Raw genomic sequence first — 14542 nt, forward strand, 5'->3', positions numbered from 1 at the left:
AAGGTCTAGAAGATCTAGAAAAATCTAGAAAATCTAGGAGATCTAGAAGGTCTAGAAGATCTAGAAAAATCTAGAAAAATCTAGAAGGTCTAGAACATCTAGGAAGTCTAGAAGGTCTAGAAAATCGAGAAGATCTAGAGATTTAGAAGGTCTAGAAAAATCTAGAAAAATCTATAAAATCTAGAAGGTAGATCTAGAAGATCTAGAAAAATCTAGAAAATCTAGAAGGTCTAGAAAAATCTAGAAAAATCTAGATCTAGAAGGTAGGTCTAGAAGGTCTAGAAGATCTAGAAAAATCTAGAAAAATCTAGAAAAATCTAGAAAATCTAGGAGATCTAGAAGGTCTAGAAGATCTAGAAAAATCTAGAAGGTCTAGAACATCTAGGAGGTCCAGATGGTCTAGAACACCTAGAAGATCTAGACGATCTAGAAGGTCTAGAAGATCTAGAAAAATCTAGAAAATCTAGGAGATGTAGAAGCTCTAGAAGATCTAAAAAAATCTAGAAGGTCTAGAACATCTAGGAGGTCTAGAAGGTCTAGAAGTTCTAGAAAAATCTAGAAGGTCTAGAAGATCTAGAAAAATCTAGATAAATCTAGAAGATCTAGAAGGTAGGTCTAGAAGGTCTAGAAGATCTAGAAAAATCTAGAAAATCTAGGAGATCTAGAAGGTCTAGAAGATCTAGAAAAATCTAGAAGGTCTAGAACATCTAGGAGGTCTAGATTGTCGAGAACATCTAGGAAATCTAGACGATCTAGAAGATCTAGAAAAATCTAGAAAAATCTAGAAAAGTCTAGAAAATCTAGATGGTCTAGAAGATGTAGAAGTTCTAAAAGTTCTAGAAAAATCTAGAAAAATCTAGAAGATCTAGAAGGTAGGTCTAGATGGTCTAGAAAAATCTAGAAAAATCTATAAGATCTAGAAGGTAGGTCTAGAACATCTAGAAAAATCTAGAAAATCTAGAAGGTCTAGAAAAATCTAGGAGATCGAGAAGGTCTAGAAGATCTAGAAAAATCTAGAAGGTCTAGAACGTCTAGAAGATCTAGAACATCTAGGAGGACTAGAAGGTCTAGAAGTTCTAGAAAAATCTAGAAAAATCTAGATCTAGAAGGTAGGTCTAGAAGGTCTAGAAGATCTAGAAAAATCTAGAAAAATCTAGAAAATCTAGGAGATCTAGAAGGTCTAGAACACCTAGAAGATCTAGACGATCTAGAACGTCTAGAAGGTCTAGAAGATCTAGAAAAATCTAGAAAATCTAGGAGATCTAGAAGCTATAGAAGATCTAAAAAAATCTAGAAGGTCTAGAACATCTAGGAGGTCTAGAAGGTCTAGAAGTTCTAGAAAAATCTAGAAGGTCTAGAAGATCTAGAAAAATCTAGAAAAATCTAGAAGATCTAGAAGGTAGGTCTAGAAGGTCTAGAAGATCTAGAAAAATCTAGAAAATCTAGGAGATCTAGAAGGTCTAGAAGATCTAGAAAAATCTAGAAAATCTAGGACATCTAGAAGATCTAGAAGATCTTGAAAAATCTAGAAAAAATCTAGAAGGTCTGGAACATCTAGAAGGTCTAGAACATCTAGGAGGTCTAGAAGGTCTAGAAGTCTTAGAAAAATCTAGATAAATCTAGAAGGTCTAGAATTACTAGAAAAATCTAGAAGATCTAGAAGGTAGGTCTAGAAGGTCTAGAAGATCTAGAAAAAATCTAGAACAATCTTGAAAATCTAGGAGATCTAGAAGGTCTAGAATATCTAGAAAAATCTAGAAAAATCTAGAAGCTCTAGAACATCTAGAAGGTCTAGAACATCTAGGAAGTCTAGAAGGTCTAGAAGTTCTAGAAAAATCTAGAAAAATCTAGAAATATCTAGAAGATCTAGAAGGTAGGTCTAGAAGGTCTAGAACATCTAGAAGGTCTAGAACATCTAGGAGGTCTAGAAGGTCTAGAAGTTCTAGAAAAATCTAGAAAAATCTATAGGATATAGAAGGTTGGTCGAGAAGGTCGAGAAGGTCTAGAAGATCTAGAAAAATCTAGAAAAATCTAGAAAATCTAGGAGATCTAGAAGGTCTAGAAGATCTAGAAAAATCTAGAAGGTCTAGAACATCTAGGAGGTCCAGAAGGTCTAGAACACCTAGAAGATCTAGACGATCTAGAAGGTCTAGAAGATCTAGAAAAATCTAGAAAATCTAGGAGATCTAGACGTTCTAGAAGATCTAAAAAAATCTAGAAGGTCTAGAACATCTAGGAGGTCTAGAAGGTCTAGAAGTTCTAGAAAAATCTAGAAGATCTAGAAGGTCTAGAAGATCTAGAAAAATCTAGAAAAATCTAGAAGATCTAGAAGGTAGGTCTAGAAGGTCTAGATGATCTAGAAGTTCTAGAAAAATCTAGAAAAATCTAGAAGATCTAGACGGTTGGTCGAGAAGGTCGAGAAGGTCTAGAAGATCTAGAAAAATCTAGAAAAATCTAGAAAATCTAGGAGATCTAGAAGGTCTAGAAGATATAGAAGGTCTAGAACATCTAGGAGGTCTAGAAGTTCTAGAAAAATCTAGATAAATCTAGAAGGTCTAGAAGTTCTAGAAAAATCTAGAAGATCTAGAAGGTCTAGAAGATCTAGAAAAATCTAGAAAAATCTAGAAGGTCTAGAAGATCTAGAAAAATCAAGAAAAATCTAGAAAATCTAGGAGATCTAGAAGGTCTAGAAGATCTAGAAAAATCTAGAAAAATCTAGGAGATCTAGAAGGTCAAGAACATCTAGGAGGTCTAGAACATCTAGAAGATCTAGAAAAATCTAGAAGGTCTAGAACGTCTAGAACATCTAGAAAATCTAGAAGATCTAGAAGGTCTAGAAAATCTAGAAGTTCTAGAAAAATCTAGAAAAATCTAGAAGATCTAGAAGGTAGGTCTAGGAGGTCTAGAAGATCTTGAAAAATCTAGAAGATCTAGAAGGTAGGTCTAGAAGGTCTAGAAAATCGAGAAGATCTAGAGATTTAAAAGGTCTAGAAGGTCTAGAAAAATATAGAAAAATCTATAAGATCTAGAAGGTAGGTATAAAAGATCTAGAAAAATCTAGAAAATCTAGAAGGTCTACAAGGTCAAGAACATCTAGGAGGTCTAGAACATCTAGAAGAGCTAGAAAAATCTAGAAGGTCAAGAACATCTAGGAGGTCTACATGATCTAGAACATCTAGAAAATCTAGACGATCTAGAAGATCTAGAAGGTCTAGAAGATGTAGATCTAGAGAAATCCTGAAAATCTAGGAGATCTAGAAGGTCTAGAAGATCTAGAAAAATCTAGAAAAATCTAGAAGGTCTAGAACATCTAGAAGGTCTAGAACATCTAGGAGGTCTAGAAGGTCTAGAAGTTCTAGAAAAATCTAGAAAAATCTAGAAGGTCTAGAACATCTAGGAGGTCTAGAACGTCTAGAAGTTCTAGAAAAATCTAGAAGATCTAGAAGGTCTAGAAGATCTAGAAAAATCTAGAAAAATCTAGAAAATCTAGGAGATCTAGAAGGTCTAGAAGATCTAGAAAAATCTAGAAAAATCTAGGAGATCTACAAGGTCAAGAACATCTAGGAGGTCTAGAACATCTAGAAGATCTAGAAAAATCTAGAAGGTCAAGAACATCTAGGAGGTCTACATGATCTAGAACATCTAGAAAATCTAGACGATCTAGAAGATCTAGAAGGTCTAGAAGATCTAGAAAAATCTTGAAAATCTAGGAGATCTAGAAGGTCTAGAAGATCTAGAAAAATCTAGAAGGTCTAGAACATCTAGGAGGTCTAGAAGGTCTAGAAATTCTAGAGAAATCTAGAAGATCTAGAAGGTAGGTCTAGAAGATCTAGAAAAATCTAGAAAATCTAGGAGATCTAGAAGGTCTAGAAGATCTAGAAAAATCTAGAAAAATCTAGAAGGTCTAGAACGTCTAGAACATCTAGAAAATCTAGAAGATCTAGAAGGTCTAGAAAATCTAGAAGTTCTAGAAAAATCTAGAAAAATCTAGAAGATCTAGAAGGTAGGTCTAGAAGGTCTAGAAGATCTAGAAAAATCTAGAAAATCTAGGAGATCTAGAAGGTCTAGAAGATCTAGAAAAATCTGGAAAAATCTAGAAGGTCTAGAACGTCTAGAACATCTAGAAAATCTAGAAGATCTAGAAGGTCTAGAATATCTAGAAGTTCTAGAAAAATCTAGAAAAATCTAGAAGATCTAGAAGGTAGGTCTAGAAGGTCTAGAAGATCTAGAAAAATCTAGAAAAATCTAGAAGATCTAGAAGGTAGGTCTAGAAGGTCTAGAAGATCTAGAAAAATCTAGGAAAATCTAGAAAAATCTAGAAAATCTAGGAGATCTAGAAGGTCTAGAAAAATCTAGAAGGTCAAGAACATCTAGGAGGTCTACATGATCTAGAACATCTAGAAAATCTAGACGATCTAGAAGATCTAGAAGGTCTAGAAGATCTAGAAAAATCTTGAAAATCTAGGAGATCTAGAAGGTCTAGAAGATCTAGAAAAATCTAGAAGGTCTAGAACATCTAGGAGGTCTAGAAGGTCTAGAAATTCTAGAGAAATCTAGAAGATCTAGAAGGTAGGTCTAGAAGATCTAGAAAAATCTAGAAAATCTAGGAGATCTAGAAGGTCTAGAAGATCTAGAAAAATCTAGAAAAATCTAGAAGGTCTAGAACGTCTAGAACATCTAGAAAATCTAGAAGATCTAGAAGGTCTAGAAAATCTAGAAGTTCTAGAAAAATCTAGAAAAATCTAGAAGATCTAGAAGGTAGGTCTAGAAGGTCTAGAAGATCTAGAAAAATCTAGAAAATCTAGGAGATCTAGAAGGTCTAGAAGATCTAGAAAAATCTGGAAAAATCTAGAAGGTCTAGAACGTCTAGAACATCTAGAAAATCTAGAAGATCTAGAAGGTCTAGAATATCTAGAAGTTCTAGAAAAATCTAGAAAAATCTAGAAGATCTAGAAGGTAGGTCTAGAAGGTCTAGAAGATCTAGAAAAATCTAGAAAAATCTAGAAGATCTAGAAGGTAGGTCTAGAAGGTCTAGAAGATCTAGAAAAATCTAGGAAAATCTAGAAAAATCTAGAAAATCTAGGAGATCTAGAAGGTCTAGAAGATCTAGAAAAATCTAGAAGGTCTAGAACATCTACAAGGTCTAGAACATCTAGAAGGTCTAGAACATCTAGGAGGTCTAGAAGGTCTAGAAGTTCTAGAAAAATCTAGATAAATCTAGAAGGTCTAGAAGATCTAGAAAATCTAGGAGGTCTAGAACATCTAGAAGGTCTAGAAGATCTAGAAGGTAGGTCGAAGGTCTAGAAGATCTAGAAAATCTAAGCGATCTAGAAAATTTAGAAGGTCTAGAAAATCTAGAAGGTCTAGAACATCTAGAAGGTCTAGAAGATCTAGACAACTATAAGGTCTTGAGGATCTAGAAGATCTAGAAGGTCTAGAAGGTCTAGAAGATCTAGAAGATCTATTAGGTCCAGAAAGTCTAAAATTTTCTTAGATCTAGAAGGACCTTCTGGGCCTACTGGGCATCCTTCTGGGCCAACTCGGCTTTCAACTGGGCCACCTCAGCCTTCTTCTGGGCCTTCTGGGCCTTGTACTGGGCCTTCTGGGCCATCTGGGCTTTCTTCTGGGCCTTCTGAGCCATCTGAGCATTATGGGCCTTCTAGACCTTCTGGGTATTCTTCTGGGCCTTCATGGTGTTCTTCTTAGCCATCTCGGGCTTCAACTGGGCTTTTTGAGCCTAATGGGCCTTCTGGGATTTCTTCTGGGCTTTCTTCTGAGCCTTCTAGACCTTCTGGGCCTCATGGGCCTTGATCTGGGCCTTCCAGACCATCTGGGCCTTATTCTGGGCCTTCTTCTGGTCATTCTAGGCCTTCTGGGCCTTCCAGACCATCTGGGCCTTCTTCTGGGCCATCTGAGCCTTCTGGGCCTTCGTCAGGGCCTTCTGGGCCTTCTTCTGGGCCTCATGGGCCTACTGCTGGGCCTTCTGGGCCTGCAGGGCCTCCTTCTGGGCCAACTCGGGCTTCTACTGGGCCTTCTGGGCCTTCTTCTGGACTTCATGGGCCTTGATCTGGGCCTTCCAGACCATCTGGGCCTTCTTCTGGGCCTTCTTCTGAGCCTCTGGGTCTTCTGGGCCTACTGGGCCTCCTTCCGGGCCAACTTGGGCTTCTACTGAGCCTTCTTCTGGAACTCATGGGCCTTGATCTGGGACTTCCAGACCATCTGGGCCTTCTTCTGGGCCATTTCAGGCTTCAACTGGGCCATTTGAGCCTTTCTGGGCCTTCTGGGCTTTCTTCTGGGCTTTCTAGACCTTCTGGGCCAGGCTTTCTTTTGGGCTTTCTTTTGGGCCTTCTTCTGGGCCATCTCGGGCTTCAACTGGGCCATCTAAGCCTTCTTCTGGGCCTTCTGAGGCTAAATGGGCCTTCTGGGCCAACTCGGGCTTCTACTGGGCCTTCTGGGCCTTCTGCTGGGCCTTTTGAGCCTACTGGGCTTTCTGGGCCTTCTTCTGGGCCTTCTGGGCCAACTCGGGCTTCTACTGGGCCTTCTGGGCCTTCTTCTGGACCTCATGGGCCTTGACCTGGGCCTTCCAGACCATCTGGGCCTTCTTCTGGGCCTTCTTCTGAGCCTCTGGGCCTTTTTCTGGGCCTCCTTCTGGGCCTTCTGCTGGGCCTTTTGAGCCTACTGGGCCTTCTGGGCCTTCTTCTGGGCCTTCTGCTGCACCTTTTTGGCCTACTGGGCCTTTTTCTGGGCCTAATGGGCCTTCTGGGCCTACTGGGCCTCCTTCTGGGCCAACTGAGGCTTCTACTGGGCCTTCTGGGCCTTCTTCTGGGCCTTCTGGGCCTACTGGGCCTCCTTCTGGGCCAACTCAGGCTTCAACTGGGCCATCTGAGCCTTCTTGGCCTTCTTCTGGGCCTCATGGGCCTTCTGGGCATACTGATCCTTTTTCTGGGTCTTCTTCTGGGCCTCTGGGCCTACTGGGCCTCCTTCTGGGCCAACTCGGACTTCTACTGGGCCTTCTGAGCATTTTGGGCCTTCTACTGGGCCTTCTGGGACTACTGGGCCTCCTTCTGGGCCAACTCGGGCTTCTACTGGGCCTTCTGAGCCTTCTGGGCCTTCTTCTGGGCCTTCCTCAGGGCCGTCTAGAACTTCTGGGCCATCTGGGCCTCATGGGCCTTCGTCTAGGCCTTCTGGGCTTTCTTTTGGGCCTTCTGGGGCCTTCTAGACCATCTGGCCCTTCTGGGCTTTCTTCTGGGCCTTCTGGACCTTCTTCTGGGCTTTCCGTGTCTTTTGGGCCTGCCTTGTGCCTTGGGCCTTTTGCGCCTTCCTTGGGTCTTGGGCCATTTGTGCCTTCTTTGGGCGTTGGGCCTTCCTTGCGCCTTGGGTCTTTTGGGCCTTCCTTGGGCCTTGGGCCTGTTGGCGCTTCCTTGGGCTTTGGGCCTTCCCTGGACCTTGGGCCTTTCGCTAGGGTGTTGCTAGGTAGTTGATATAGAGTTTGATGAGGTTGCTAGGGTGTTCAAGTGGTTGCTTGGGTGTTGCTAGGTGGTTGCTATGGAGTGAATGTATATGTGTGTGCGTGTGAATGTGTGGGGGTGTGTATGCAAGTGTAGGCAGTAGTGTAAAAGTTTGTCTGTGTACGAGTGTGTGTATAATTCACATTTATAGAACTATATGCACATTTATTTTCAACATGTTATTGTCTGTAAGAATGTTTTGTAGGATGTCCTAGAAAAGCTCAATTTGAATGTCATTTTTCAGAACCACCATGTCCACTATCTCCCTCTGCTGCAGTCTCATGCAGAGAGATGATGGCCATGCCCTCCACTTGCTGGTATCCTTATAGTTCTGATGTACGGTACAGACAATCAAATCCAGTATGTTAAATTACACCAACACTACATTCCTGTTGCTAGTTGGTTAAGGAAGTACAGTTAAGAACAAACTATTGCACTTACTATAATTACACTACCACATTTAACTTACCGATACGCAATACAAAAAAACTCTTATTACAGGCATCTGATGAACTTTTTGTTTGACTGTGCAATCCTTCCAACTGAATTTATGACATGGTCACTCACTGTGGCTCTAATTTCTAATTCCTAAATTCTTCTACCTCCTTGATCAGGACTGGACCTCTACTTTGACCACAACCTCAGCCTTGACCCAGTCCATCAGTCACCAACTGCATTGGCCTTCCCCATGTGAACCTACCATGCAGGCTTTCTAAAAGCCTTTTATGTCCTGTTGAAGCAGTCATGCTGCAGTGCTACTCGCCTGGGCAATGCTGTTTGTGGTAATGAGCCATGACTGCAAACATGCTGACTTTTAATGATCTGCATGTCTAGCATTAAGCATCTGAACACTGTACTAATTGAGTGGCTGTATTGTGAGAATTGAGCATGTGATTTGGGATTATGGACCTTTTATGTAGGCAAAGCAATTTGTGTGGTAATATTTTTGTAAGTCATTTGGCTCATTGTTTAAAGAGTTTTGCGCAATTAAACTCCATTGTAAAAACTCAAAGCAAAAACAAATGTGTAACTACAAAGGTATCCAAACCGTTGCAAAATATCTGTAGGGTTTCAGGGACTGGATTCCATGCAAACCACACTTCAGCCTTGATTTTGGCTCAGTGGACCGATCCATTCAACTGATGTACAGCAAATGCAGATTCAAACCAGACAAGTTGCCTTGATAATATTAGCAAAAAAGTCACAGTTCCTCTTGTTGGCCACTAGAGGCCGCCCGTTACCTTTAGTTTTTCCCTTGTGTTTTGAACCTTCCTGTGTTAATTAATGTCATTATTGCATTTCTTGTTTAGTCTGATGTGTCTTGGTAGTTATTGAGGTTTGTCTCTCTTACCTTGCTACTCTGTAAAGCACCCGTGTGACAGTTCTCTGCAAAAAGTTCTTTAAAAATAACATTAAATTCAAAAAAGGGAATAGTTTGGTTATTGTTTTCAAGTACGTCACATGAATATTAGCTCTTTGTTCTCCTCATGTCTCCACTTGGTCTTTGTGTGAACTTCCTAGTTTTTAGCCAGCCCTTCGTGTTTATAGGTCTCTAATCTTCTGTGTGTTCTCTAGTATTTAGCTCTGTTCTCGTGTTTATTAGTATTCTCCTGTGTCGCATCTTGGATAATACTTTGTACCTTTTTGCCTGAAGTCTCAAGTAAAGTCTTTTTCGATTTTTTATATATCTCCTGCACCTTGGTCCCTCTGCTGAAGCTTGTGAGAAAACCTTTAGTATGAGAGGTCCTTGCCTCAGCTGTGTAGATTCCAGTCCCAGCCTGATCTATTCATATTGAGCCCTTATGTAATCTAATGAAGAATATAAAATAACTACTACAATATCACAGGAGTTCAATACATCATACAACAGTTAGTCATACCAGTAAACCATCATATAATAGTAAAATATTTATATAATTCAGGTTTAATCACTGAAGATCACAGCAACAGGTTCAAATAAAATAAACGACAGAATAAAAAAGGAAACGGAATCAATTATTGTTTACAGTAATGAAAGCAAATAAGTACACTGCAGTAATCATTCTGCATTCTCCCAATCAGCTGCATTTGCCCACAGAATTTTACACATTGGATCTGATAAAGTGAACAGGTAACTTGAGAAGTTTACCACTGGCTTCTTTTATACAAAGATACAAAATACAGAATTATGACTTCAAAAGAATTGTACCCTGCCATATTTTGCCAGAACTTTGCCTCATATGATTTTAATGTTATAGTCATGTAAAAAACATAAATCATAAATACCCGTCAAGCAAGTCATTAACCGCAAAGCCCGAGATTACTAAACTCAGACATTTGGCAACCAAAGTATGAGTTAAAAACAGAAACGCATTGCTTTAGTTTCATTAGTAGACGACAACCATGCCGAATACAGAGTTTCGCAGTGCCACCATTGTCGCTCTGGTCGTTCATTTAACACGCACCCCCTCCCCTGCAGTCTCATCTAGAAAACACCCCCCACCCTTGACATAATGGACAATATTGTCTATCTTGGCATTCATAAAAATGTTCTTTCACCACTAAAAAATCGTATTCCGTCATAGCAACAAGATAAACCCGACAATAGCCCTAAAATATGCCTATATAGCAGTGAAAACGCTGCTCACTGAATAACAAAATAAATGAGGCAAAGTTTTAAAAAATGACACCATGTCATTCTACAGTCAATATCTGGGACTAAATAATGGATAAATATACAACCTTACCATTGGATTTACGCGTAGAGATGTCCCTTTTGAGACTGAGTGGTCATATGTTTTCTTGGACAATCCGATTGTGAAATATACGCACATCTGTGATGCCAGGGTAGGCTACCGTCAAAAATAGCTGTGCGTAATACCACACCTGTTGTTTACTGCATTGTCGCCCTTTTTAGTACCGCCTGGCTTGATTGACAATTCATTTATTCAGTAGGTGAGAGTATAAACTTTCTAACGATGTATAACGTGTCTGATTTTGCTTTTGGAATAGGGTTTTATCAGTCAGCGTAACAAAAAATTTTCTTATCGCATTCACTCGGGGAGCAGTAAAAGCACCTAACAAAACGTTGTCAACGATTTTTCATTATTTCTTAGAGTACTATTATTATTGAGGACTTTGCGGCATAGCTAAGCCATATCCTTGCTGATCTGACATCGTTTTCTGAAGCAAAACAGAAGCGGATAGGACTTTGTCATTGATTAACTGTCTCTGTCTCTATACTACTGAACACAGATAAAGCGTCATATTGCTATGTACGTATTACTGCTCAAAATAGTTTGGTTTTAAATGTTATTTTTGAAATTGAGTGTCTTTAAATAGGTTAGTGGTATTATATAATGTGGATATTTCACACTGTAATGTAAGCGTTAGTGTAATAGTTTTTGTGATGCATGCAACAGTGATGACGAGAGTGGAACATTGCTAAAAAGTGGTGGACAGTTGAAAATTCATCACTTAAATATGTAGCCTATGGCAAAATATTCTATTTTGTAAAGGCCTACATCGACTGGGTCATATCCCTAACATAAATAATTATTTTCAAATTGTTTGCAATTAACGGGGTTAACAGTTTTTTGGTGTAAGCTATGACATTAATTTCTCTTTCATTTTGAGACGCTACTGCTGACATAATTACAAGCAATTAGGTTAGATGCTTATTCAATCACCTATTTAAACAAGAGCTTTGACAGTCATCAAATCTGGCAGATCTGGCTCTGTTAGAAGACCTCGAAGATGAAAACGAAACGAACGAAAGCATGTTTATAACCTCATTAAAACATCATTAAAATGAAGAAATAAATTAAACCTGCAACCGTGTAATTATTTAAATACTAGTAGCCTAGGCTATTAAATTTTTACCGTTATCCGGCTCGGACACGTGGTGCGTGTCTCCTCCGCCACCTGTTATGCCTGAAATGGAAGCAGACCCGATAAGCGCGGACACTCGCTCCTCAGTCTGCGTCAATGCAAGGCTGGAATCCAGCTGGCCACCTCCAGTTAGCTGGGTGCTGCGCCTACGGGCTGCAACACGCTTTTTGGTGGCGAGTTTGGGGTCTGATAATTTTTTCTTCACCTAAATGTAGCCTAAAGAATTATGATATATATATATATATACCACGGATGTATAAGTTAAATATTTCAACCTCAACTGGAGTTTGATTTTCTATGGCAAAGCTGTTGACCGCAGCAGTGCTTTCCTTCCACACTGCATTTTTCTGACTTCCTTCTATGCCACTTTTCAGGCTTCCAAATAGAACTAATTGGTTCAGATTCTATTTCTAGATCGGAGAAATTTCTCTTCTTTGCCGTATTACGCTAACTCTAGGGGCGAGGCCTCTAAACCGAGAATATATAGGGGCGTGATATTTAAATGACGATTGTTTTAAGCCGCCACATTTATCAACGCCCGATCATTCTTACGCTGTGATTGGCGAGATACGAACGTTTCATGAATCACACGTGAACCCTGTCATAAGATGATTTCTGTGCTCGGATCTGCGCTGGTTTCTACGTTAGATTGATAAATGAGGGCCATGGACTCTAATTTATGGTGCATGGTTTGCATCTGAAGGGCACACCAAGTATTTAGCAGCTCCGCCTAAATTTAAAAGATGAAAGCAAACGGTGGCTGTACCACTGCAATATTAATTTAAATTTTCACGCAAGTCCGAGTTTTCGTTCTACTTATTCTTGTCATTTTGCGATTATATGGAAATGACGATGAGTTGAATGAATCAATTCTACAGCCAACTGTTTATGACGTGTGCATGTTTTTTGCTATAAATGTTGTTACCAGTTATTTGTGGAATGTGAATGGTTCTGTTGCCTCGGATGTCAAGACATGAAAATGAATGTTCGTATAAAAACATAATGAATGTGTTTGTAACTGTTTTATATAATCTCTCAATCTGTATATTGGTCTGTTATATCTTGTTTGTTGCATAACAACGGTCCAAGTCGAACTACCAACGAGAGTTTTGCTTGACAACGGTAAATATGCCCAAACGGCCGCGGAAAAATTTCAATTTCAGGTGATTAAGTCCATAAAAATCAATAAATACTAAAGTAACCATATATAGTCATTATTGGTAACCTGTTGTATAAGTGGAATAAACCCTTCCAGGCTGTCCTGTTATTGTAAAAATAACATACTTCAGTGGCAGTATGGAGTTACAGAAGAAATCATAGGACAGATGGACCGACGACTATGTCGCTTTTTCATACGTCAGCGGACTAATTTGCCTAATCGTCACGGGACTTTAGACCGCGGTGGAAACGCAGACAACAACGTGCTGAAGGAACCTTTTTGAAAAGTAGTTCCTGGGACTAAAAGTTCTGGGTACACTGGGTGGAAACGCAGCTATATATACATAGACGCTGCATTGGTCGATTCGGCCCCTTGCTGCGATACAGCAACGTGGCCGCCATATTGGTCCAGGCAAGACTGGTCTGAAAACAAATTAAACGGGGGAGGTGCGGTTTTTCTGGATAAAAAGCACCTAAAGTTTACATTTTTCAACCGATTTCAATTAATCGTTTTTATATTTATAGGGTTTATGATCTACGTGGAGTACAAAAAAGTTTTATCTCCAGTTACTTAGAATCTCAATAGTTAGGCTATAATCGCTGTTAGATGCTCAAGAGAGGAGTGTGTATCAATGTTGAATTACTTACGTGGTGGAAAATAATTCATTGTCATAAGGAATTGCCAGTTAATTTTAACCTGGCAAGCTGGCTAGAAAGTAATAAATGCATTGCTAGCTAACTTGAGTAGGATTGTAAGCATCCAAAATAACCTTCATTGTAAGGCTAGCTTTGCTTGTTAGCTACCTACAGATGTTTTCTTGCAAGCCGTGTTTTGATTTTGAACGAATTAAACTGAACATAACCACAATAATTTTACGATTTAACATAGCTAGAAAACAAATGGTTAGCCTGAAACTATTTGGGGTAATTTGTACATTTAATATGTTATGTATTAAAATAATAAATCAAAACACAAAGTTAATGTTGCAAGAAAACATTGGTAGCAAGTTGCGTTTGTAAATGATAAATGATGCTTGCAATCCTACTCATGTTAGCTAGCAAGCAAATAGCAAGAAAACAAGCTTGTTCTAATGAAAACGTTTCAGCTAAAATTAATAATACATTCATTACTTTCTAGCCAGCTTGCCAGGTTAAAATTATTGTGGTTATGTTCAGTTTAATTAGTTCAAAATCAAAACACGACTTGCAAGAGGTACAGTTAGCGTCACTTCCCGATTACTGCAGAGGACTAAGCTACAGTAGGGGCTACAGTCTATGGTCACTGGGGTGGGAGGTGACGCCTCTTGGCCTTGGAGGACAATCCTCCTCTAAAGTTTTTTCGGTAGTCAAGTCATTTTTACTATTTCCTTTATCCTACTTAACCAAATAATTTGTTGACAGAAAGCGTAATCAGCTAATGCTTATTTGCTATATTTGGTAGTCCAGTAGGCTATGCTAAAACAGTTTGCAACTTTGGCTACTAAGCCATTTGACTAGCAAGCTAGCTAGCTAACCCTCACTGGCAAATATTCAATCTGTCAAACGTGTTTGACGGCTTGACAGTCGTGTACATTCCATAAATGCTTCACGGATGTGACAAAGCTACTATAATCCCGATTTTGGGATAAACTACAGAATTTTCAGTTTCATACAGTGAATTAAGAGTCTTAAGGTTTATTAGGCTACAACGCACGTTGAAATCACACACAGAATCTAACTAAATTAAAGCCGCAAGCGGCGTTGGGAGGGGTCCAAGCATTGGCACCATCGCACCCCCTATGGAGCAATTTTAAAATGGCTTTGTTCTCATGATCATATGCCGTCACCCAACATATCTACTGAATATCATGATGATCGTATAAAATATTGATGACTTATGGCCAATTTTGTTCTAAGAGATGCTGTCGGATGACTTAGTTGCGTCGCCTAGATGTGTCCTGGCCGCTTCCCGTAAAGGCCTTTACTATGTCGTAACGCTTAGATGGGACGTCGTAACACTTAGATGG

This window comes from Anguilla anguilla, chromosome 4 (assembly GCF_013347855.1).
Source record: "Anguilla anguilla isolate fAngAng1 chromosome 4, fAngAng1.pri, whole genome shotgun sequence".
Lineage (NCBI taxonomy): Eukaryota > Metazoa > Chordata > Actinopteri > Anguilliformes > Anguillidae > Anguilla > Anguilla anguilla.